This window comes from Schistocerca americana, chromosome 5, assembly GCF_021461395.2.
Source record: "Schistocerca americana isolate TAMUIC-IGC-003095 chromosome 5, iqSchAmer2.1, whole genome shotgun sequence".
Lineage (NCBI taxonomy): Eukaryota > Metazoa > Arthropoda > Insecta > Orthoptera > Acrididae > Schistocerca > Schistocerca americana.
This window is the reverse complement of record NC_060123.1, coordinates 231,578,607-231,605,574: the sequence shown is the minus strand read 5'-3', so window position 1 is coordinate 231,605,574 and position 26,968 is coordinate 231,578,607.

Here is a 26,968-nt window from a genome sequence, read left to right as displayed (position 1 = left end):
TTTTTTTTTAATATAGTTGGAGACGAGACAGAATGATGATGATGTGCATGAGTGTGAGTTGGTGTTGGATGAGGTGTGGAGATGCTTGAGATGATTGTGGAGATAGAGAGAGAGAGACAGAAATACATTTCATTTCAGCTATTGGTGGTACATTTACAATCATATTGCCCATGTGTGCTAGTTCCCCCAAAAGTACTACGTCTAGTCAAATGACTCATCCGTATTTATTGTGTCTATAATCTATGATTAAGTAGGTAGAGAGACAAAATTACTAGGTTGCTCTAGGTTATTATAGTGTAGTTTAGTATATATATCTTATTCTAATCTTAGTGTTACATTTCTTCACTACGTCTGATAGCTGATTAACTATATATATATATATTTTTTTGTTAATTTCTTATATAATTTTTTTGTGTGTTTTTGGTTTTTTTATAGTTCTTTTCACTAGGGGGATACTTAGCTAAATATGATGTTATGTGGTGTTCTATTATGTTTACTTCGTAATTGTTTATATTTTCAGTGTGATACATGCGACTGAAGTCTTCGTTTGTTAATTACAGACTGATTTTTAGGTTAGTTGACAAGTTTGGGGTGTTGTCTTTTTTCAGTTTCTCAGTAGATCTGGCCATCTTGTAGTGGCCAATCTGTGTATTCTGTGACCTAGGTTTCTTATTAGTGTATTTTGTGAGTTCTGTGTTTTTTCGTAGAAAATCCGTGCTGACTGGCGAATTCTCTCTTGTAGCGGCTGGACTTGGGCGAGGTGGTGCAGCTCGGCTGTCGGGAAGTCCGCTGGCAGGTGTAGGGCTCGTCGGAGAGTGCGGTTTTGCACCCGTTGTAGTCTTCTTGTGTGGGTGATGGCCGCATTACCCCACACGACCGCGGCGTACTCGAGGACTGGTCACACCAGGGTGAGGTATAGCACGACTCCCAGCCGTGGTGGTAGAGATGAGTTCTGGTTCAGGACTGGGTAGAGTTGCCTTAGTCTTCCCAGTGCTTTGGAACGTATTGCCTCGATGTGTGGCTTCCATGTCAGACTTTTATCCAATGTCAGGCCCAGGTATTTAGCTGTTTTCGTCCATGGTACCGGTGTGCCTGTGATGGTTATTTGCCGATACCTGGCTGGTAGTTTTCGACGGCAAATAGCAATAGCCTGGGTCTTGGTTGGGTTAAAGGACAGTCGCCACTTCTTTGCCCATTCCGTTAGTGTGTCGCAGGCTCCCTGTAGTCGTGCTTGTAGGTGGTTGGCACTTCTGCTCCGCGAGTACACGGCGGTATCGTCCGCGTATAGGGCGAACTGTACTCTGTTTACTGTCGGGAGGTCTGCAGTGTACAAGATGTAGAGCAGGGGGCCGAGTACACTACCCTGTGGTACCCTTGCTTGGATTCTTCTTGCTCCGGATGTGCCGTCCTGCGCCCTCACGTGAAAAGTTCGTCCTTCCAGGTAGCTCTGGATCAGCCGTACGTGCGGCACTGGTACCCCCTGTACGAGTAGTTTGTACAGGAGGCCCTTGTGCCAGACGCAGTCGAATGCGCGGGAGACATCTAGTAGTACTGCTCCAAAGTACTCCTTGCGCTCGATGGCGTCCAAGGCTTCTTCGACGACCCTCAGCAGTTGGTGTGTAGTAGCATGCCCTCGTCGGAAGCCAAACTGTTCTTCTGGCAACACTCGTTCAACTTCTATATGTCGGGGGAGTCGTTTAGCGTATATCCGTTCGAATATTTTTGAGACCGCTGGCAGGAGACTGATCGGGCGGTAGCTGTTTGGTGGCCTGGGGTCTTTTCCTGGTTTGGGCAGTGCTATGATTTCTGCATGTTTCCACGCCAGTGGGTACTGTGCAGATGTTAGGATGTTATTGAATGCTGCGGCGAGTAATGAGCTTGCAATTGGCGGCATTTGTTGTATCAGTTTGTTCGTTACTAGGTCTGGACCTCCTGCCTTTCTTGGGTTGAGGGCTTTAATTTCTAGCTCCACTTCTTCAATTGATATGGGTTCTATGATATCATCTGCTTGTTGCTGTAGGAACATTGGTAGTCGCTCTTCAACTAGCTGAATATGGGCATCGTCTACCGGGTCTTCGACAGGTTTGAAATTTTCTGCGAATACGTCCGCTAGGGCATTTGCCTTTGCATCCGGTTCGCAGATGAATTCGTTGTTCACTTCTATCGGCGGTATTCTGCTTCCTTTTTGTAGCAGGCTCTTCGTGAGTTTCCACACTGATTGGTCGCTTGTGTTTATTTGCGCGACTTTTTCTTCCCATTCTTGGTATCTGTGAGCTTGTATATCTGCTTTTATTTGTCTCTGGAGTCTGTTGACCGTTCGTTTGGTGGTTGGCAGTCTGGTGTACAGCCACTCCCGGTTAAGGCGGTTCTTCTCCGCGATCATGGCGAGGATTGTGGGTGGCAGTTGCCTTGAGTTGTCCCTCTGATGTTGCGGTCTGTGTCGGGTCGCTGCTGTTGCTGCGTCTAGTGCTTTTGAAGTGAAGTGTAGTAGTGTGGCGTCCACCCCTGCTTCTGTATGCCACTAGTTCATGCTCCAGGTTGTGGTGGTACATTTCTCAGTTAATTCCGCGAGTGTTTATTCCTCTGTGTGCAGATGCTTGAACTCCATCTAGGTCTAGGTCAATGATGACAGGGAGATGATCCGAGCACAGAGCCCTTCGTGTAGTGGCGTCGATGGCGTGTGGCACTCCTTTGACGACTGCAATATCTAGCACGTCGTGACGTCCTCTGGATGAGATGCTGGTAGGATCATGTGGCCCAATGACTATGGCATTATGTCTGTCTGCTGTGCGCAGGAGTCGTCGTCCGCTGTTGTTCGTGATCCTGCTATTCCAGGCAGTATTCTTGGCGTTAAAGTCTCCGCCTAGAAAGGTGTTCCCTCTCATTGAAAGCAGTGCGTCAAAGTCTGCTTCCTCAAGGGTGCCTCTGGGCGGCCTGTATACTGCCACGAATTGGATGCGTCCCCTCGATGTGTCTATTGCCACTCCTGTTGCTTCTGATGTCGCGAGTGTTGGTAGTTGTATTGGGTGATGCCGAAGAGACTTGCGGACGTAAACTGCTGTACCTCCTCCAGCTGTTGGTCTGTCCGTCCTGAAGCAGGTGTAATTAGGGACCTTCACATTTACCCCCGTTTTCAGATGTGTCTCAACAACTAGACACACGTCAACTCCCTCTTCTTTTAAGAAGTGGCGAAATTCGCCTTCCTGTCTTGTTATGCCATTGGTATTCCATATACATATGGTCAAGCTGTAATGTCTAATGGCCATATTTGTGTTGGCTGCTGGCTGATGGTGTTGCCGCGAGGGCGGCTTGGATTGCCGTGGCTATTTGTTCTGGGATAGCCATGGCAATAGTTTCCATTGCTGTTGCGACGGCGGCGGGCACTGCTTTCAGGAGAGGCGCCATCACCTCAGTTAGCTGTGGCGTATGCTGTTGAGTATTGGCGTCTGCCTTGGCTGTGCTGTAGGTGCTTGTTGCGGGGAGACTCGTGTTGTAGTCCTTCGGTTGATTGTATCGCGTCCCTTGGCCGTTTCCTCTTCTGACGACTGCCGATGCGTAGCTGGAACCTGGGCGTGCTGCCGATGCAGTTCGTTGCTTGGCAACATGGTCTTTTATCACTTTGCAGCCCATATAGCTGCCAGGGTGTGCCTCTAAGCATCGGGCGCATTTCGGTGCTTCGTCTGTCGGTTTTTGACATTTATCACTTGGGTGGTCCCCGGCACATCTAACACACTTCGGCTGCATCATGCAGTGTCGGGCTACATTGTCGAGCCCCTGGCATCTGAAGCAAAGCCGCGGTCCGCGTTTTCGGCGTGGCTTCTCCATAGTCACGCTCATATTGGCGATGTTTGTGACATTACGGAGTTGACGGTTGTCTGCTGTGTCAGGGGCTATAATCATAAACAGGGGTGTCTCTTTTCCCGTCTTAGGTGACTTTATCTTCGTTACAGAGCTCGGGACAATCTTCAGCACAAGTAATTCCTTCTGCAAGTCTTGTATACTGAACTTATAAGGAAGACCTCTCATTACCAAGCTGATGGGTTTTTCGTGATCTGTGGCATAGGTGTAGTAGCCCCAGTTTTTGCTTGTCAACTCCTTGGTGACATTCTCAAAGTCGGACATTGACCGCGTGTGTAGCCTGTATAGATCCTTTCCAGCAGGTTTGAACTGGAACGGATCCTTGGCTATGTTCCTGACTACTTCGAGGAGTGACATATATGCTTCTTCAAAGCAGATTATGATCGGAGGAGGCGTCTTTGATTTGAGAGGGGGTGGCTGTGGGGGTGGTGGCCCGGGGTCGGGCTGAGCTGCGTCCTCGGGCAGCTGCTGGAAGGTGTTCTGCATCTGCATCTGGACGCCCGCGTTGACGAGTTGGCGCGCCCTCGCTGTCTTCTTGGGCTGTATCCAGCCCTCTGCGTCCGGCGCGGTGTTTGTGTGGCTCTTCCGTTTTCTGCTCTTGGGCGGCGCTGCGTTCTTCCTCCCACTCCGCGATGGACCAGCTGCGTCTGCGCTGCCTGTGAAGATGCGGACATCGGGCGGTGTGGTGCTTTCAGGAGGTGAGGGGACACCTAAGTTGGGGTACATTCCTTGTATGAATCTGACTTTGTTGGGGGCTTTATATGCGACTGCGGCTTCGGTGACCACAGGCAATATTCCGCCGCTGTTTGTCACGGCGTTCGTGGTCATCAGCTTATCTGTGGTGTCTTCCGCCGTCGCCTGATTGGCGGACGTCGGAGCGTCCATCGTGATGGAGGGGGGGCGAGGGGGCCCTACTTTCATAGATGGGTGAGAAGAGGAAGAAGGGGAGAAAGATGATAGAATAGATAGGCTAATCTCTGTGAACGCGGGCTGATCCAATGCGAATGGATCCCTGGCTCACTGTTTCCCTAACAGGTCCCTAGGGCTCCTATTTATTATTCCTGAAGAATAAATAGGAGAACCGGAAGAGTAAGAAGTGCCCAAATGGCAGTTAGTCCTCTACTCCGTGGAGTAGAGGTGAAAGCAACAGCTGATAAGAACCTGGTTCCTTTCGGATACACAGGTGCCTCGTCACCGCTGCTACACGACAATTATGCTTTTTATTTCCGTGAGAACACGACGTGCAGCGGTGAAACTTGGCGGCTGTGGCAGCGTGTACAGCAACTTCGGTTGTTGTCCTTCTTCCGCTTGGATGTCCAAGTGTTATTCTCCAATGCAACACGACAATTCTGCTCTTCTACTGTGATGACACGGCGTGCAGCGGATAAAACGTTGGTGGCTGTGGCGGTAGCGGCTGCAGCAGCTTCTGCTCGGAGATGGCGGCAGCGTACGCGGCTTCTCAGCTGCAGTAAGGCTGGATGGTGAGAGTGGAAGATCCACTCTAGACCGTCTGCGGCTTCTTCGCGACCATCGCTAGGCGACTATCCTCTGGGAGCTACCCCGATGTGGACCGCTTGGAGTCAAGCGGCCGAATGGCTGGCTGACGTGTGGGTGACGAAACAATCCAAACTTTAAACTGCTAACCGTCATGACTTCCATCGTACATACTGGAGGAAAGACATTTGTACACTTGTGTGACTGCATCTTCATACGTAAATTAAGCAATTGTCTTGAGTTGAAGTTAAGATGAGTAAGAAGTAGATTGTTAGATTGCTCAGACCTTAAAGCCATTAATACCGGCACTCCTGAACACTGCTAAAATGAATTATAATCCTGTCTCTTGATGGACAAAGAAAATGAATGTGCACTATAGGAAGACCCTAAACTCCAGACCAGTCCCTATCCTTAACAAATGTATACAATATGTTGTAAGTTATACTAATAATTTTCCACTTCTTCTGTTTCATATTGTAAATAAAAACGCGGGAAGCCACTTGAATTCCTGGCACCACAGTGGAAAGGACAGATGTACTGCATGATGAACAGCTAACACAGAAAGTGAAAGCATCACGAAGTGTAGTGCTACGTTATTAAACTGTAATTGAACCACAATGAGTCAACGGATGCTCGAACATTGTCCACTCTAGTTTAGTGAAAATAAGCACTCACTGTACTCATGTATTAGTTGTTAAGCTCAAGAGAAAGTAATTTCTGAATTCTATCCCCTGAAGTGCGAAATGAACGTTCACTTATTGTTATAAGCAAATATGGACCAAACTTAAATATGCACATAAATGTTAATCTTGGTATTATGGAATGAATTGACTGATGAACAAAGAATGAAAAACTTTATTTTGAAAAATGATAAATATCTGATATATGTTTATAAATGTAATTTCAATTTATGTACATAGTACGCCAGTAACATTATGTAAATGTCACACCAAAAATCACGAATATTTCATGAGGACATGAGGATCGAGGTAATCCTTCGGCATTCCCTCTCTCCTCATGGGAGGCAATGTGATATTCGCTATTTTTGACTTCATTAAAACAGCAAATACGAGTAGTTAATACTTTCAGCCAGAAGGCAAATACTTGTTTGTAAATAATGATTAATGTATAATGAGGAGTCGCATGGCGACTGTGGAATTTCCTAAATAATGTAATTCGTCGTCTTTGGGCGGCAAACAGAAAAATACGGATAGATATGCGATCCTTCCTATTTTGTTCGCTGGAGAACAAATGAAGCCTTGAGCGCTAAAAATACTAGTACTGTTTTTCTCAAGTAAGACGGACGCAGATTTGTGGCAGTCTGATCTAATTTTTTACTAAATGTGTAAAAACGTGTTATGTCTAAGTTTGAGTGAAGTGTAAAGAACTGTTATAACTTACCGTGACGACGCACGAGCGACTCAAAGAAGACAATGGCTATATAAAAGAGCGCTCAATGGACATGATACGGACGTAAAAATCTACCGTCATTGTAGTACTAAGCTTAAGGTACGATATATGTTTTAGTTATAATAAATATTTGTTCTGGAAATACTGAATCATTTAGCAGTGCTCATTCCTATCATCTCCTCAGTATTATTTTCATTTTAATTATGCATTTTGCTAATATTACAGACACCAAGATCAGCAGTCCAATGTGCGTGTTACATTGATAAAAAGAAAACTGTTTTATCGTCTTCTTGCATCAGCTTTAATATCGAATTTCCCTTTTGTGTGATGTTACAGTTGTTTTTGCGCCCTTAAGAACTTTCTGGTCCCTTAGGAAATTGTTTTGTCATAACAATAGCTTCACAACCGGGTATGATCGTATCTACGATCATGAAGTAATTAGAAAGACGATAATGCGATTTCTTAATCCATGGCACGCTAATTGTGACTGCCTCAAGCCACGCGAAACTGCAAGTAAAAACTAATCACATCTCATAATGCAATATTTTATGACAATGGTCAATCCATGATTCTTACGCCAACTGTGATTGATAAAACAGTAAGCTAAATCTCAATTTCCAACTTTCCATTGAATAACAACATCACTTTTATTTTGTAACATCACAAAGCGACATACTAAATACGAGCCGCATCGGTTGGCTGTGTTTGAGACCTTCCCCAAGTAAGTTAAAGAGCAAAAATGTACCAAGAAATATGAAAAGACTGGACAGACAGAAAACTGGTAAGAGAACTACACTTAAGACAGAGACTAGAGGTGACAATGCAAAAGGAAGAAACTTATTAGACAACTATTACAACGTTTCCTTACGTATTAATTGCGTATACAAACTCAATGAGCATTCTTGTAAACTAATGCATATTGTATAATACGAATGGTAATCATTGACAGCAGCTGAAACGATGCGTACAGGAAACGGTAATTATAGTGTTGAGTACATATATTACACCTGGAATAACATTTTACGAACTCAACACCTAACTCCTTAAAAGTAAAAGTCACGTAACACAACTTTAAGCAAATGTTACACCTTACATAGGAATTATGATCGGGTACTATTTGAGCTATATGTGTTCCTGCTCTCAAAGTCATCAAAGAATAACCGTATCTACTGACTACAGTGTATTGCTGCCATTCATTTACTCTGTCCGACGTCATATTATCCAGTCCACTGGAAATCCTTCAGTCACAACCTAGCTTACTTTCGCTTAATATGATACGACTTTCGTGATACCAGGAAAATTTTACTAATACTTAATCGGTGGCCTCGTATCGTTGCAATGGCACTGTGGTAGCATCCAGTATCGCATCCTCGTCAGACTCATCAGGAAGAAGCTCACTTCTCAAACTGTGAATTCTTTCCTTACCTTGGCAAGTTGATTTCGTTGCATTTTGTGACAGTATTTGCCACATGCGCTAATTTTGTCAGCCTTAAAGGATTTCTTAAAAATTCAATAAAATTTATTACTCAATTATTTTGCACAATAAATAAGGCCAGTAACTCATTACGAAGTTCATAAAGCCTGAATAGTGCTTTTCCTGTTGATACACATATCACTTCCGTATGGAGTAAAAGTGCGTTGTGTTCACTACGAATTTCGTCGAACAAAATTTTAAAGAATCTCGACTACAGTGGTCGAAATTTTATATAAACTGACGGAAAAAAAGTCCCAACACCAAGAAGGAGTTGCGCGACATAAACGAAAGTTGGTAGGTGTGTTTCAACATCTGAAAGACGATGCCAATTCAAATTTCGCACCAGTCTCATAAGAATGGTGCTACCAACGTCACTATGAGGCAGCAAATCAGGTTTGCTTTAAATGCGCACTGAAACGGTCGTGAGCGTTAGTTATCTTTGATATTGGACGTGGTGACTTGATGATTGTCAAGAAGGCCTCTAAAGTGATAAAGGCGCCATTATCAACACCTCGCTGAGTTTGAACGAGGCCGTGTAACAGGGCTACGAAAAGCTGGGTGTTCCTTCTGGGATATCGCAGAAAGACTTGGCAGGAATGTAGCCACTGTACATGACTTCTGACAGCGGTGGTCACGAGAATATACAGTCACAAGAAGACCGGACTCACAAGAAGACGGGACGATCACGTGGCACTACCGAGGGGGAAGATCATCATGTCCGGGGTGAGGCTCTGGCGCATCGTACTGTATCTGCAGCAGCACTTTGAGTAGCAGTTGGCAACGAAGTGATAACAACCAACTGTTACAAATCGGGTACTTCAAGGACAGCCCCGATGCAGATGTCCTGAAGCGTGCTTTCCACTGACCCCAAACCATCGTCTCGTGCGACATCAGTGGTGTCAAGTGACAGATAACTGGAGGGCGGGATGGAGTTCAGTTGTGTATTCTGGTGAAAGGTGGTTTTGCCTCGGTGCCAGCGATGGCCGTATGTTGGTTAGAAGAAGGCCGGTTAAGGGCCTGCTACCAACCTATCTGCGTGCTAGACACACTGGACCTACACCTGGAGTCATAGTCTGGGGTGTGATTTCGTATGACAACAGGAGCACTTTCCTGGTTAACTCTCGCACCCTAACTGTTAATCTGTACGGAACTCTTCTGATTCGACATTTTGGGTTGCCTTTCCAGGTGTATTTTCCAACAGGCTAACGCTCGCCCACCTACCGCTGTTGCAACCCAATATGCTCTACAAAGTGTCGATACGTGTTACTTGGCCTGCTCGATCACCAGATGTCTCTCCAAACGAGCACATAAGGGACATCAGCGGACGGCAACTCCAGCGTCATCCACAAACAGGAGTAACCGCTCCTGTATTGACCGACTACGTGGAATAGGCACACATCTGAGCCCCACAAATTGACATCAGGCACCTGTACAACACAATTCATACTCGTTTGTATACCTGCATTCAACAGTCAGGCATTACACCGGTTATTAATATTTCAGCATTTAACGTTTGCAATGATTTATCTCACGCATTAACCACCTTGCAATGTTATTTACTTACATATGTTACCTAAATAAATATAGTCCCAAAATTTCATTACCGTATATTAATTATTTTTTGGTGCCGCGATTTTTTTTCCGTCGCTGTAGAAAAGCAAGTTGTTGTTGCCATAATCCCTCGAGATGTTTCTCCTTCTGCAACTCTCTTTAAATTTGGTGGTTGACTTTGCTAAAGAACTGCTTTGATTGCTACGGACTCCACTTTCTTCCTGGAGACTTTTTGGATTTTGATACCCATCTCCTAATTTAGCTTTGATACATTGTTCTCTAGAGTATCAAGCATCTCTCTCTCTTCTCGCTTACGAACTGTGATATACACACTATCAGACCTTAGTCCTCTCCCTGTTTAAAATCAGCGTAATTGACACATTCCAGCAAATCTACAGCTACACATCTGTGTCACAGTCTTGTCAATTCAATATAAAAACACAGGATATTGACCATTTCTCGTCAAAAAATGTATCCTTTCTTTGTTAAGGTAGATATAATTCACTTTCAGCCTTTCAGACATGTTTGGGAAAAAAGCCTATGCACGCGAGTTGTCGTGCTTCCCTTGCCCCAGTTCACGGTCATCTTCAGCAAGCGTCTGTTCCTTTGGTTGTTTCTTGTCAGTGATGTTTTGGTCAGAAAAGTCTTTTAATTTGAAATATTAGTTCTGTGCAACCAACGACAAGCTTCTAAATACTATATACGGCGGACAAGTGTCTGACTAGATAATGTGTAATGGAAGCCTGCAGAATTACGCGGAGGGCGTTCAATAAGTAATGCACAACATTTCTTCCTGAAAGCAAATTTATTTTATTCAGGACTCAAATACACCATGTTATTCCGTAGTGTTTTGGCTGCAAAACCATATTCTTCAACATTACCTCCGTTCATTGCGATGACCTGGTGGATGACATCGGAAGTTCACTGAGGCTTTTTGCAGATGATGCTCTGGTGTATCGAGAGGTTGTAACAATGGAAAATTGTACTGAAATGCAGGAGGATCTGCAGCGAATTGACGCATGGTGCAGGGAATGGCTATCGAATCTCAATGTAGACAAGTGTAATGTGCTGCGAATACATAGAAAGATAGATCCCTTATCATTTAGCTACAATATGGCAGGTCAGCAATTGGAAGCAGTTAATTCCATAAATTATCTGGGAGTACGCATTAGGAGTGATTTAAAATGGAATGATCATATAAAGTTGATCGTCGGTAAAGCAGATGCCAGACTGATATTCATTGGAAGAATCCTAAGGAAATGCAATCCGAAAACAAAAAAAAAAATGGCTCTGAGCACTATGGGACTCAACTGCTGAGGTCATTAGTCCCCTAGAACTTAGAACTAGTTAAACCTAACTAACCTAAGGACATCACAAACATCCATGCCCGAGGCAGGATTCGAACCTGCGACCGTAGCGGTCTTGCGGTTCCAGACTGCAGCGCCTTTAACCGCACGGCCACTTCGGCCGGCCGAAAACAAAGGAAGTAGGTTACAGTACGCTTGTTCGCCCATTGCTTGAATACTTCTCAGCAGTGTGGTAACACTAACGCACGTTTAAGTGAGACAGGCAGCCAGACCGACAACCTCTTAATCGGAAGGCAAGACAAGGATTTTGAATTTTTAATTTAAGAGAGAGTAAAACTCAGCCGACGAACCAACCAACAAGATCAGTTCTGCTCCACCCGACCAATAAAACGACAACAAGATGTTAATAGCACAACGTTCTGGATACTGGTGTCCAATCAAGCCAAGTCAGAATAAACGCCCAAAACTACCAACAACACCTCAGCTTCCGAACTACACGCTGTGCTGAACAGCATCAAAACGACGAGGAAAATACACTGCCAAAAACTATGTCAACGACCAGGGAAGGTCACCGGAACGTCAACGGGCACAAGGCTGAAGATACCGTTGGTACAGTTCATTATTGAAGGAATGAATTAAATTAAGTTAAACACCCCACAAGAAGACGGCTGCAATTCTAGCCGACTTCAATGAACACACGTTGTTGCTCGCAGGAATCTGCCAGAAAGTGAAAACCAGGAACAAACGAAGAGATGTGATAGCAGTTGAGGCTTGATGGTAGGTTAAGTGAGCACTCAACTTCAGTGTCCAGGATCGGTGGGCGACGAAGTTCGTAACCCTCGCAAGAAGCGCCTCACAACTCCAACTGCACGTCCACGCCGCCAGCGGCTCCAGCCTGACCACGTGCCACGGAGACTTCCTTGCTGCTCCGCCCCAACCGACTGACTGCCTCACACACGGTCAAAAGACCAAATATACGTCGGCCGATGAGACGACCGATTTTACGACCAACCAACGGTCGTTCCCGCTCCAGTCTCCTTCCATCGGACAGTGAATGTGTCCCTCCACCCCCCCCCCCCCCCCCAGAGGTCGGCAAGTACTGTCTGTCAGCACCTCACTGGCGCTTTGTCCCCGACGCTGCTCCGTGCATGACTGCACTCCTGGTCCGTCTCCAACTGACTTCCACACACACGACGGCCCGGAAATACTATCGGTCACTCCAGAGATGGTACGACAGTGCATTTATCGATAAGTGCTGCTGCTGCCACTCACGGGCAAGTAAGGTAGAAGTTAGTGACGCCAGTAAATGGAAGAAGAAAACGAGGCGGCAGTACCGCAAAAAAAGATGACAAACAATAAATGACGTGAACACGAGCCGCGCAAGGCTTACTACAATATAAACATTAAATATGCATATAAAACATACAGGTCATATTAAAAAAAACAATGGACCTAAAAATACATAAAATATATAAATTCAGTTAATACACGGGAACTCAACTACTGCCGAATGTCCACATTGTTGATATATTCCACCGCCTTTTCGGTAGTATGCAGAAATTCGGAGCAGTCACCAGTCACCGCTGCCTTCATCTACATTATTTACGGTTTGCCTAGCAGCTCCATCGTCGCACTTGGAAGAAGCAATTTTTCCTATCAGTACAGCGAGTCAGCACATCTGCCTTAGTTCGTTTGTGATCTATTAAGGGCAGACTAAAATTTTGAAAGCTTCTTCAATTCGGGTAGTGTGATGGTTAGGCAAGGCATATTATGAAAGGCAGCGGGGACCTGTTTGCTCCATCTTTACAGTGATCAACTAGGTTGAATCCACTTTTTAAAAAAGATTTTTGCACTCTTTAAAGGGTGAATGTCTAGAGCGAAATCTGCATTTCCCGCTGTCGTGGATGCCTCGATGGATTTGTAGAAGAGGATTATTTTCGATCTTTTTGGTTCTGTAATGAATGATTTCTCTCATCGCCAATGGGGAGGAGCTACATTGCTTAGTGCGAAAAGCCAGCGAGGCTGCAGGTTGAGGTCGACTTTATTGCGCCTGTTATAGGACACATCGTTTGATTAAGTAGACATCGATGTGACTAGTGTGATTATTTTTTAGGCAAACCGATGGACAATATTCCGCTAGCGGATACACTATATGTAAAGCTGGTGAAATGCCTGAAACTTTCTGCAAGATGTTGTTGAGCGATCTAAATTTGGCAGCAGTGTCTGAGTGATGATTCGTGAAGCTCAGTGATCTATTCTGGGTGACATACATAGTTTGGATTTGGATTGTGGGACAGTAGTTAGTGCTCCAGCTAAATACTGAGTTCTCTGTTGGTCAACTTAATGTTGAGGTGGGATACACAGACTTCTGTCTTTGTGGTACAGGGTTGCGATCTCAAATGGCGAATGTACTTTCCCATAACTTTTAGGTATTTCGTCAAGATGCCCTCAGTGAGCTCTTTATCTTTACAAATTACTACCAGGGCCTAATCGCTGGCATATTCAAACTGCCATGAGGTCGTTTCGAGCATTCACAACTGAGTAACAGAGGAACCAGAACAGATGTAACGGGAGATCATTGCTCAGCTGCTACTTTAGTACCCATGATCACTTACAAACTTCTATTAGAAAGCATGGCACTGACCAGGATGTCAGTAGTTTTGCAGGGGATCACTTTCGTGAATTTTAATATCTTACAATATCTTATCATGTCTCACAACTGTGTCGTAAACTTCTTTAAAATCGACAAACACAGCTACTGTTCTCAGTTGCTTTTGTTAGCCTGCTTCAAGGAACGCTGCTAATGAGACAACTCTATTCGAGAAGCTTTTATGACGGCGAAATCCTGCCTGTTCTTTGGGATATGTTTAAGTATCTCAAGGGTGATCCCGTTATAAAGCAATCTTTCCAATAGTTTGTAAAACACACTGAGCAATGCAATTGGTCAATAGTATTCGGAGGAATTATTTGTTTTTCCTGGTTTTACGGCGCTCTTAGCTCTTTCGAGTCGATGGGGGACATTGCTCATATGCAGGATATCGGTGATAAACCTGGCAAGCCACTTTCTTGCATAGTTCCCAAAAATCTGCATGGAGAGGAATTTCAAAATCGCTGACTGCGAGGCGTTCTCTGTTAACTTACAAGGGAACCTCCCCATCACACCCCCCTCAGATTTAGTTATTTGTTGGCACAGTGGATAGGCCTTTAAAAACTGAACACAGATCAATCGAGAAAACAGGAAGAAGTTGTGTGGAACTATGAAAAAAATAAGCGAAATATACAAACTGAGTAGTCCATGCGCAAGATATGCAACATCAAGGACAGTATGAGCTCAGGAGCGCCGTGGTTCCGTGGTTAGTGTGAGCAGCTGCGGAAAGAGAGGTCCTTAGTTGAAGTTTTCCCTCGAGTGAAAAGTTTACTTTCTTTATTTTCGCAAAGTTATGATCTGTCCGTTCGTTCATTCACGTCTCTGTTCACTGTAATAAGTTTAGTGTCTGTGTTTTACGACCGCACCGCAAAACCGTGCGATTAGTACACGAAAGGACGTGCCTCTCCATTGGGAACCGAAAACATTTGATCGCAAGGTAATAGGTCAACCGATTCCTCCACAGGAAAACATTCTATACGACACTGGCGACGGTATGTGCGTCACATGACAGGAATATGTTGTCGACCCACCTAACTTGTACACTTGGCGAATGGGTGAAAAGATTCTTCTACCTTGCCCGATTTAGGTTTTCTTGTGGATGTGATAATCACTCCCAAAAAAGTGATGAAAGAAAAGAGTGTGTCACATAAACTGCAACAAATGAATGCAACAGTTTCACAGTCGCACAGTTTCCCCTGTGTTCTGTCAAAACATATGTTTTTAACGTTTTCAATTTTTTCCGTGTGTAGACCGTCAAATCCTGCATATGTCCAAGCAAATCTGAACATGACCTGGAATTTTGGAGAGTGAAGTTGATTATGTGTGAGTGCCTGAACTTTGATAATTGTCTGAAAATAAAAAAAATTAAACTTTTTACTCGAGGTAAGACTTGAACCAAGGACCTCTCATTCCGGAGCTGTTCACGCTAACCACGGGACCACGGCGCTCCTGAGCGTCCACTAACCTTAATGTTGCATGTCTTGCGCATAGACTACGCAGTTTGTATATTTTGCTTTTTTTTTTCATAGTTCCAAACAACTTCTTCCTGTTTTCTCGATTGATCTGTGTTCAGTTTTTCAAGGCCTATCCACTGTGCCAACTTATAACTAAATCTGAGGGGGGGTGCGATGGGGAGGTTCCCTTGTTAGACAAATACATGGGACGGATACCACTAACATATAGGAACTTCCTGAATTTACTGAGGTGGATATCAGTAAAGAGAAAAAGGTTTTTCCTGGAAGCCACCGGAAGAAAAACGACCCCGGTTGGACTGTCGATCGCAAGAACTTGCACGAGGAATTGCAACAAAGCGCAGATCGCGAAATAGCAGAGGAAATACTTCGCAACATTGATATCGTGAGACGCGAAATGTAGATTGAGACCGCTGAACTGGTTTTTTAAAAAGTCAACCGGAAAACCTTGGTCCTTACTGAGGAAACTAGGAGGTGACAGCCTACTGCAACGGATATCAGACTATGTCGCAAAATCAAATCGATAATCATATTGTGGCAACCTCAAGAGCTCCACAAGATCGATGGGGTACAATGAAGGCTAGAAAAAGTGGTCAAGATCTTTAAAGCAGTCTGCAACACAGGAACTAACTATGCGGTCACCTTCAGTGTGACAAACATCACAGTAGATCTTCAGGAAATTTAATTAGGAAAAGCCTCTGCAACAATCAATTGCAAAAATTAGTTTTTCGTAAGAAGCTGGCGTGACAAGACCTCCTGCGAAACATTTCTAAATGTTATCTCTGAGAATTACCTAGAACAGACTGTTGGGTAGCCGACTCATGATGGAAATATTTTGGATCTGTTAGCAGCAAACATCTGATCTCTTTCAGGATGCCGACATGTAAACTGGTATCAGTTACCATAATGCTGCTTTATCATGAGCAACTAAAATAAGTGGAAGCATTTACATTTTCAGTCGGTAAAGAAGCTGTACTGCCTTATCTCGGTAAGGAACTCGATACATTTTAGGTCTGGAGAGTAGCATATAGAAATTCTCTGGCTCTTGTTTCGAAGACTAGTGGACCGAGTAGTTAAGAAGTATATAGTAGAACATTTCATGACGGGTGGGACACCTCATGGTATATAGCCATTGTAAAGAAACTTCTGAAGTAACAGAGACACCTGTATAATAGGTGTAAAACAAAGCACAGTGTTATAGGTACGGAGATGCTGATTGTAATGCGTTTTGGCTGTCAAGAGGACAATGCGTGAAGCCGTCAACGGCTAGCGTACCTGAATATTACTTTTGAAGGATCTCGCACAAAACGGAGAGTAAATGTGGTGATAAGTAATGGCTGCTAGTGGTTCCAAGGTTGGTGTCCGGACAATCAATGAAGAGGCAGGGAATAAAATTGAAAGTACGAGAGCAAACAGCAGAAACGCAGAACAGCTTTTCTAATGTTCCTTTGCAAAAAGAAAATCAAGAGATTTTTCCCACAATTTAATTTTCATAGCAGTATAAAGATTATTGACACAGACGTTAGTGTCAATAACATTTATGAACAGCTGAACTCGCTAAAATTGTGCAAAGATCGAGGGCCACCAAGGACACCAAATTTGTGTCTCAGCTACTCCCTATTTTAATTACAGTCTACCATAGTTCCCTCGAACGAAAGACTGTGCCCAGTACTTGAAGTCACATTCGTCTACAAAAAGGGTAGCAAAAGTGATCCACAAAATTGTCATCCAGTATCCTTGACAACCATTTCTTGTAGAATCTTATACCGCATTTTGAACTCAAACGCAACACATTCGAAACAGAATGACCACCATGCCAACCAGCACGGATTCTGAAAACATTGATCAATTGAAACGCAAACAGCATTTTTCTCACATGCCATCCTGTAAGGCGTAGATGGAGGTAGTCAGGCAGATGCAATATTTCTGGATATCCAGAAAGCTTTTGATACAGTACTACATCTACCTTTATTATCAAATGGGATATCAAGTAAGATTTACGTTTAGACTGAGGATTTTTTGGTAGCGAGGATGCGGCATGCTTTCTTGGTCAGAGAATCATAGTCATGTGTAGAAATAATTTCACATGTACCCCAGCGAAGTGTGTTGCGACCCTTGCTGTCATGCTGTAAATCAGTGACATTGCGGATAGTATAATAGCAACCTCAGACTTTTCACAGTTGCTGCAGTTACCTATAATGAAGCACTGTCTGAAAAAAAGATGCGCAAGTATCCAGTCAGATAGTGACAATAATTCCAGAGTGGTGCAATTATTGGTAACTTGCTTTAAATGTCAAAAAATTTAAAATAGCGAATTTCATGAAACGAAAAAATAGTATCCTATGACTATAGTACAAAAGAGCTACAGTTGTAATCAGTCAACGTACACAAATATCTGGGTGTAACAGTTTGTAGGGGTGTGAAATGGAAGATCACATAGGCTCAGTTGTAGGTACGTTGGTAAAATGCTAGGTAATCGCAGTTAGTCTATAACGGAGATTGCTTACAATTTACTAGTTGGATCCATTCTAGAATATTGCTTAACTGTGTAGTATCCGTATTACGTAGACTAACATTAGTCACTGAACGTATACAGAGAAGGGCAGCGCAAGTAGCCACATATTTGTTTAACCCTTGGCAGAGAGACTTAGTGAAGCTGAAGAAACTGAACTGGCACACTTGAACACAGACGCAAGCTATACCGAGAAAGCCTACTTACAAAATTTAGAGAGCCGGCTTTGAACAGTGATGCTAGGAACATACTACAATCCCCTACATATCGCTCTCATTGGGATCGTGAGGACAATAATTACTGCACTCACAGAGCCATTTTAACATTCATCCAGCGCTTCACACGTGAATGAAACGGGAAAAAGCCCCAATAACTGGTACAATGGGATGTATCCTCTGCCGTCTACTTCACAGTGATTTGCAGAGTATGGACGTAGATGAAGACGTAAGAGGAGTATTCCAAAACTAAGGTCGTGTCCGGTGACCAGTATTTAACTGATGGTAGGGCTGAATGAAGTTTCACGTATCCTGCGCTGTGTACCGACTATTTAGGAAACTACTGTAATGTTGGTATGGTTCAGTAGTCGTTTGCCAGTCGGTGAGACCAGATCGCAATGGCCAAGACAGTCGTGGATTACACAAAGAACAATGAATGCAGAGTACACGACAGTTCTCGGAGCGCAATAGACAAGATGCAGATGATTTGTTTTCCCACACTGCTACGGGAGACGAGACGTGTATATTGTACACCAAGGCAGAATCGAAACAACAGTCAATGCAGTGGTGTCATTCAAGTTTACCCAAACCAAATATCTAAGGAGTCTTCACTTTAGAATCGAAAAGTTATTGCTACTGTTTTTGGGACGAAAATGACGTTTTTTTGATTGATTTCACGGACCGTGGGCTAATAATCATAGCTGAGACGATCGATCCCAAATCTACTCAGCGGGAAACTGTCATCTGGCATAATCCTCCTTCATGACAATACACTCCCTCAGACAGCTGCCAAAACGGTGGAGAAGATTAAAAATTTTCGTTGTGAACTTTTTGATCACCCGCCGGACAGTCCTGACCTTGAACCAAACGGCTATTTCCTCTTTCTATGTTTGAAACAGTGGATGGTTGGACGATTCCAAAATGACGAACTCAAGAGTGACGTTACCAACAGGTTCAGTTCCCAGACGGCAGATTTCTATGCATAGAGGTTAAAGAAGCTAGTGCGATGTTACAGGAAGAGTATAGATGTGACCTGTGATTATGTGGAAAAATAAAACAGATATTTAGTAAAATATTAGTGTCAATAAAAACCTTTTCTCATGTGCTTATTTTTTTATGACCAGGTGCACTTTAGTTTTGGAATACGTCTCATAGATGTAGAGGTAGAGCTGAAGTGTGATGTGCTCAGACTGAGGCTGTAACTCCTCATGTACTCTCAAATCACCCTTACTACTATGTTTCGGGACTCCAAGCATAGGAAGTCCAAGCTATACGTAACCATGCGAGTCTCTGTCTTTCGTTATGCACCCGCCAGTGTGACACTGTCCGCTCCATCATTAACCGGTTCGCAGCACGATAACGGAAAAATTTTCTTCATCGGAAATCTGACATCAAGAAGAGGAGAGTTTGTAGTGTACAGTTCATCATCATGTACCCGTAATTGTCTTCCCGTGCTCTGCGTTATTGCAAAAGATCTCCACTGTTCTCGCAGAGTGAGTCTGATTTAAAGACGGAGTAAATTACACTCACTTAACGGATGTTCGAGGTTTTTGAAGAAACATTACATCGTGACGATACGGTGCGGACTAAATTGTGGTGTAATAATGTGGAAGGTTGTTAAGCCCATTTTGATACACTGCAGTTGTGGCTCATGCCACAACATAAAACTGATGATTGGGATTTCATCTTCCAACATGATGGCATCACTCCACAGTTTTACGATTGTCTCGCGATTACCAGAACGAGACGTTGACACATCGCTGGACAGGCCGCTGGCCTGGCCCTATTCGAGTGGCCATCACGATTGCTGGACCTAACACCTTGCTTTTTTTTCGTGTGGGATTACATCATGCATAGCGTTTATCTTCTACCTCGCCAAACAATTTGCAATACTTGCGAACCATATCGCAGCAGCTGTTATTGTCGCTCCTGATACGTCAGGTATGGACGGAAATGGACTACCGATTAGATGTGTGCCGTATCACGAAAGGTGGACACACAGAACATTTATGCACAATGTAATGGAGTTTCTAGAGTTCATTTTTCACATACTCTAAGACTGATACTGTAAAATTTACTCTGAATTTTTTTGGAAATGCTGCGCTACATACGTCTTGTAAGGACATTATATCTTTATTGTAAGCCAAAACGCTGCTATGTTCACAGACCTTTTATTAAGACGTTCTTTACTGGTGGTATAAGCTTATTTTGTGTCCATGGCCGTTATCAAGCTACCTGCAAACGTATGGATTTATTAGTGCATATATCTACACCTGTTTGTAACTAAAAATTATTTTGTGTATATCTATTATAGCTACTCCCATAACACATCGTGTGGTTTTCTGTTTGCATGCCGTTGAAGACTGTGGATCAGTTTGTGTAACTGTTTCTGGTATGCTCTTGGTATTTGATTTTGAAATTTCTGCCCATTTGGCCTATAAAGAACTTTTACAATTAATTTTAATATGCAGGCGAATGTATGTATCTGCGGTTTCACTTTTCTGAAGTGAATTTTTGTTCTTAGGGTATGTGCAGTGCGTTATGCAAATCTTACTGTAGTTTTCTTCAGTAATGTATTAAGTTAGTTTGAAGTTTTTGCTCTGTTTGTGATATATGGAGGTATGTGAAAGAACCTGTCAACCAAAGAGCAGAAAGAGCATGATTATTTGCATCACGGACGGTCGTTTCCAACATCAGCACATTACATTACCGCTGCAGTAAGTAAAATTTTACCGTAATTTACACAATGATGCTCTCTGATGTTGTGTCTTATCCGTACACTCCGGGTAGATGAGTGTTGGGAATGCTTTTTATTCTGAGATCCATGAAGTTCACCCTTTTAATGTTTTCTGGTTCCATGGTGTATTTTATATTGGGATGAGTTCATTTGAAAAGAGAAGACATATTAGTGGACAACATTACAATTGCTAATTACAACTGCCAGCCACTGTAACCGATCAGTTCTAGGCGATTCAGTCTGGAACCCCGCGACCGTTACGGTCGCAGGTTCGAACCCTGCCTCGGACATGGCTGTGTGTGATGTCCTTAGGTTAATTAGATTTAAGTAGTTCTAAGTTCTAGGGGACTGATGACCTCAGATGTTAAGTACCATAGTGTTCAGAGCCATTTGAACCATTTTAGCTGATTACAATTATTGTGTAAAGGACTTAAATGATACTGGTAATACGTGTGGCACAAAAGAAATCGTTTTATATGGGACAGACACATTCCAACACAGTCCCACTTTTTTTTTCTTTATTGTTATTTCATTCCCCTGCCCCACATGAGCAGGGGAGGGCTGGCAGCGGAATAGTCCATCGCTCTTCAGCCAAAGGGCTAAAAAAAACAGAAAGGCGAACTCATACATAAAAGAGGGATAAAAAGGGGGACATAAAAGACACTGTAAATGGAGATGATCGGAGTTAAAATACACACTAATATGGGGACATGCACTGGGGTTTAGTTAAAAAGTCGACATAAAGTTAAAAGAACACAACTGACAATTTGAAGTGCACTTAAAAAACACTGGAAGTTAAAAGTTAGCCACTATATAAAAAGCACACAAACAATCATGGACTATATACAGGTCAAGTACACAATTAAAACCACATCACTAGATGACACTGTATAGTGTCACCAAACACAACACTAATGCAGCACACTCGATAATGAAGAAAAATCTTGGAGAATCTGCTAGGGGGGGAGGGAGGGGGGAAAGCGAGAAGGGAAAAGGAGGCGAGAAGGAAGGGAGAGAAAGGGGGATGAGGTGGAGGGCACGCCGAAGGAGGGCTGGGGAGGGAAGGGATGTGATGGGATATGAGAATAAAACAGCTGAGGATGGGGTGCAGGGACTCAGGGAGAAATCGGCACTGGGAGAAGGAGAGGAGAGCAAAAGAGGGGCCCTGTTGGGGAGGAAGGGAGGGGGAACACAGGCACATTTCAAATGTTAGAGATATGGTCTTGCACATACCTGGCAGCTTACAAGAACAACTTTCACGGCATGTACTACAGACAAAAACCTTACTAACAGATAGATACCTTACTGGACCTTGCATATTTGTTTAGCAGAATACCGTGTGCCTCTCGACATACAGAAGTGTTACAAATCAGGGGAAACAAGCATCAACCAATGAAGACCAGTCATTTTTCAGAGAGAAAGTCATCACCAGAGGGAGCTGCTGTCATGTGACGGAAGTCTCGCATACGTGTCGTTAAATCTTATTACAAGGTGGACTTTGACAATACGTATAATCATTATAGGCACAACTAAACTTCCGTTATTGCTGCAATGATGCTACATTGTCTTATTGCACCTTTTTAAGTGGCTTAAGTTTTATAGGCCATTGCTGAAAATAGCCACTATGCTTGCTCCTATAAAGTGCTTATATTCATAAAGTGGCAAACATTATGGGAGTTAATTAATGCACATGACTTATTTTATCGCAATGAAATCTTGTTGGTGGCTGCAGAACAGTATCGTATCGCTGCGGCCCGCCTCGTTGGCCGTGCCGTCTAACGCACGACTTAGGGTGGGAAGGAGCGCCCGGCACCAGGCACGAATCCGCCCGGTGGATTTGTGTCGAGGTCCGGTGAACCGGCCAGTCTGTGGATGGTCTTTAGGTGGTTTTCCATCTGCCTCGGCGAGTGCGGACTGGTTCCCCTTATTCCACCTCAGTTACACTATGTCGGCGACTGCTGCGCAAACAAGCTCTCCACATACCCGTACACCACCATTACTCTACCACGCAACCACAGGCGTTACACTCGTGAGATGTTCTCTGGGAGGGGGGGGGGGGGGGGGGAGTCCACCGGGGCCGAACTGCACAATAGCCCTGGGTTCGCCGTGGGGCGGCGGAGGGGTGAAGTGAACTGCGGTAGTCGTCGGGGGGTTGTGGACCACTGCGGCTGCGGCGGGGACGGAGCCTCTCCGTCGTTTCTAGATACCCGGTTAACATACTATACAATACAATACCGTATAGCTGCAGTGAAATGGAATTATTGTCAGAAAGACGCTTATTTTGAACAGAAATAATAAACGTAAATCATTTTAGTATTTCACAATATTGTAAACAATTTTGACAGTGTTGTGAATAATTTTCTAAGCTCACTAATCGATCTCATATACAACAGTGATCAAACGTAAGGACTGTGTATTTATGAGTGCGGAAAAGTACAAGCTATTCTGCTAAAACGAATGTGCAAAGGCTTGTAATCTACCATTTAGTAAGGTTTTTGCCTATATGACGTGTTTGAAATATGTTCCTAAAGCTGATAGGTATGTGCAAGACCAACTCCAGACAGATATACACAAAGCAGTTATCAGTTACAAACAGGCATAGATAAATCCACTAACAACTCCATTTTTTCAGATAGCTTGATAATGAGCATAGAGACGAAATTAGCTTATAGCACCAGAAAATAACATCTTAATGAAAATTCTTTGCATATGGCAACGTTTTGGCTTACTATACATGTAATATTAATTCATTGGATTGTTCTTGGCGATATATCTGTACCGTTTTCTAAATGTCTCATTGACTTCATAATTACCCGGAATATGTGAAAACACTTACCCGCAAGCTTTTAGCTACCGTGTGACAGCACGGACCCCGAATTCCAGTCAAGTAAAGGCTGCCTCGCGAAGATAAATTTTGCCATTGTCTATGAGCTTTACTCGCAAGGCGGAACACTGTCAGCTGTACACGCAAGGCAGTTGACATTGTCAGAGGCAGCTGTGTAAATCCGTGTAATATACAATATACGTGCGCTGCATGTTTTGTTATAGTGCTACAAAAACTCTAATGCGTTAATGCTTATGACTGTATGACGATAAACAAGTCACCACACGTTCTTATCTGACCTACCTCAGCTGCAGAACTTTTTCAGGCAATTCATGATTATAAGAGCATACTGCAATCTCTTCATCCTCCGCTTCTGTTAAGTGTATTGACGCTCTCTAATCTCGTTGCAGCTTGATAAGACTTGAGAGCTAAATCCGAATTCCGAAGCAACGACGGAACACGGCATTAAGTTCTTCTTCTTCTTAGGCCGGCAGCAACCGTGCCAGGGAATCAACAGACCATCTCGTTATATAAGGGGCAGTCAAGCGACAGTTGGGAAAAAAAGTATGTAAAGTGTTTATTATTTCAAAAGTAATCGCCGTAACTGTTAACACATTTACCCCACTGTGAGACATCCCAGACAATGCTTTCAAGAAGAATGTAGTTGCCTGCGGAAACTCGATCGCACGCAATCTTACACTTCTACATTCCAAGCAAATCGACGGCCACGAATGTCTTTCTTCAGGACTCCAAAAATATGAAAATCGCATGGAGAGAGATCGGGGCTGTATGGACGATGTGTAATGGTTTCCCAGTGAATCTTTGCAGCCTACTCGAAACACCCTTGGCAACATGTTGAGTTGCCCACACTCTCCATGAAGTCCCGGTTTATCCTCATGCGGTTTCCCTATTTTTGGAGCACTGAAGAAAGACTTTCGTGAACGTCGATTTGCTTCGGACGAAGAGGTGCACACCTGGCCACAATGGTTGCGTAGACAACCGCAAACATTTCTCCACTATTTTATTGACAGGCTTGTCTCACAGTGCGACAAATATATTAATAGATAAGGCGACTGCTTTTGAAATAATAAACTTCTTAATTACTCCGATGTTATTCAATCTGTATATTGAGCTAGCAGTAAAGGAAACGAAAGAAAAATTTGGAGTAGGTATTAAAATCCATGGAGAAGAAATAAAAACTTTGAGGTTCGCCGATGACATTGTAATTCTGTCAGAGACAAAAAAGGACTTGGAAGAGCAGTTGAACGGAATGGACAGTGTCTTGAAAGGAGGATATAAGATGAACATCAACAAAAGCAAAAAGACGATAATGGAATGCAGTCGAATTAAGTCGTGTGATGCTGAGGGAATTAGATTAGGAAATGAGACACTTAAAGTAGCAGATGAGTTTTGCTATTTGGGGAGTATAACAACTGATGATGGTCGAAGTAGAGAGGATATAAAATTTAGACTGGCAATGGCAAGGAAAGAGTTTCTGAAGAAGATAAATTTGATGACATCGAGTATAGATTTAAGTGTCAGGAAGACGTTTCTGAAAGAATTTGTATGGAGTGAAGCCATGTATGGATGTGAAACACTGACGATAAATAGTTTAGGCAAGAAGAGAATAGAAGCTTTCGAAATGTGGTGCTAGAGAAGAATGCTGAAGATTAGATGGGTAGATCACATAACTAATGAGGAGGTATTGAATAGAATTGGGGAGAAGAGGAGCATGTGTCACAACTTGACTAGAAGAAGGGATCGGTTGGTAGAACATGTTCTAAGGCATCAAGGGATCACCAATTTAGTATTGGAGGGGAGCGTGGAGGGTAAAAATCGTAGAGGGATACCAAGATATGAATACATTAAGCAGATTCAGAAGGATGTAGGTTGCAATAGGTACTGGGAGATGAAGAAGCTTGTACATGATACAGTAGCATGGAGAGCTGCATCAAACCAGTCTTAGGACTGAAGACCACAACAACAACAACAACTTACTTTTTACCATCTGTGTCGTTTTCATTTGACTGTCCTTTTTATAATCAAAGATTCTTTCCAACTTAGATAGAGCCTTTCGAATAATCTCACAGGATTACATCCCTCCAAGTGATATTGTAAGAAGTAAATTTTGTATTGCAGATTTTAAATTCATTTATGGCGTTTCCAGAGCTACTACCTTCCGAAGTCAGTTAATCAAGCACACTTTCGAATAGTTTACACCTTCATTTCAATCTACAGGTTAACAATGAATGAAACGTCGAGTGACTAGGGCCTCCCGTCGGGAAGACCGGTCGCCTGGTTTAAGTCTTTTTAGCTGACGCCACTTCGACGACTTTCCCGTCGATGGGGATGAGATGATGATGAAAAGAACACAACAGCCGGTCCCTGAACGGAGAAAAACTCCGACCCAGCCAGGAATCAAACCTGGGTCCATTAGCATGGCATTCACTCATTTATCGAAAAGGAGAGGTTAAGAGCATCACCGACACACGTTCTTAGTTCGCACTGTCAGTGGCAGTTGAGTCGGATGCCGGAAGTAAATGTGTTGTTGTTGGGAACATAGCGCAGGACGTTATGTATGTGTATTTAATCGTAGCATTGTTTCAGTTAATAAATGTGGATTGTTATCGTACATCTGGATGTTGTGGTTAACTTATTAATAACATATTGCCCCAGTAGCATTAATCAATCGCTCCCTTGAGTAAGTTGGTACGTGGCATAACACCTCACTTTTCTCGTTCCAATGGACACGGGGTCAGCTGATTTCATTACAAAAGACGGTGGACGCTACGACTTATTGAAATTTTAGTAGCACAAAAATTTTTCACGTTGGTTAAGCCGCGTCAGTTCGGACAAAGAACAAATAGTTTCGGTTACGGTCGTCATTCTCGTCTATATTTTTACTGTAGGGATTATCAGATCGTTTTAATACCATCTTAACCCTAATAGTACACCGTGCGTAAAACTGTTACCCTGCTACACCTTCACTATACTCGATAATGGCCTCAGTTCACCGTGGAAGAGAGTTCATAAGTTTTTCCATAAGTGCCATACCAAGCCAAAATTACTCGTTGTTGATTCGCCCCCAGACAGCTACCGAATTGCGGGAACATTGTTTGATGCATTCTCACAATATTCCAAATAGTCCAAGACTTTTGTATGGACTTAAGACCTATTGATTTATGACAACAGTCGAGAATCGGTAGGGTGCCAGTGCGTTCGTCAAACTCAGGAACTTTAGTGTGGTGTACTGGGAATCGGGTGCTATCATCGTGAACACAGGAATTCACATGTCTTAGAATTCAAGAATAAAGGGTAACACTTGGCAACCGAGGATGGTGAAACATCTTGGTTTGTGTTCATGGTAATCTGAATGACTGGTTATCTACAGCTACATCATCTACGTCAAAATCCCGCAGGCCACGGTGTGTGGTTGAGTGTACTTCTGGTATCATTAACTGTAAACC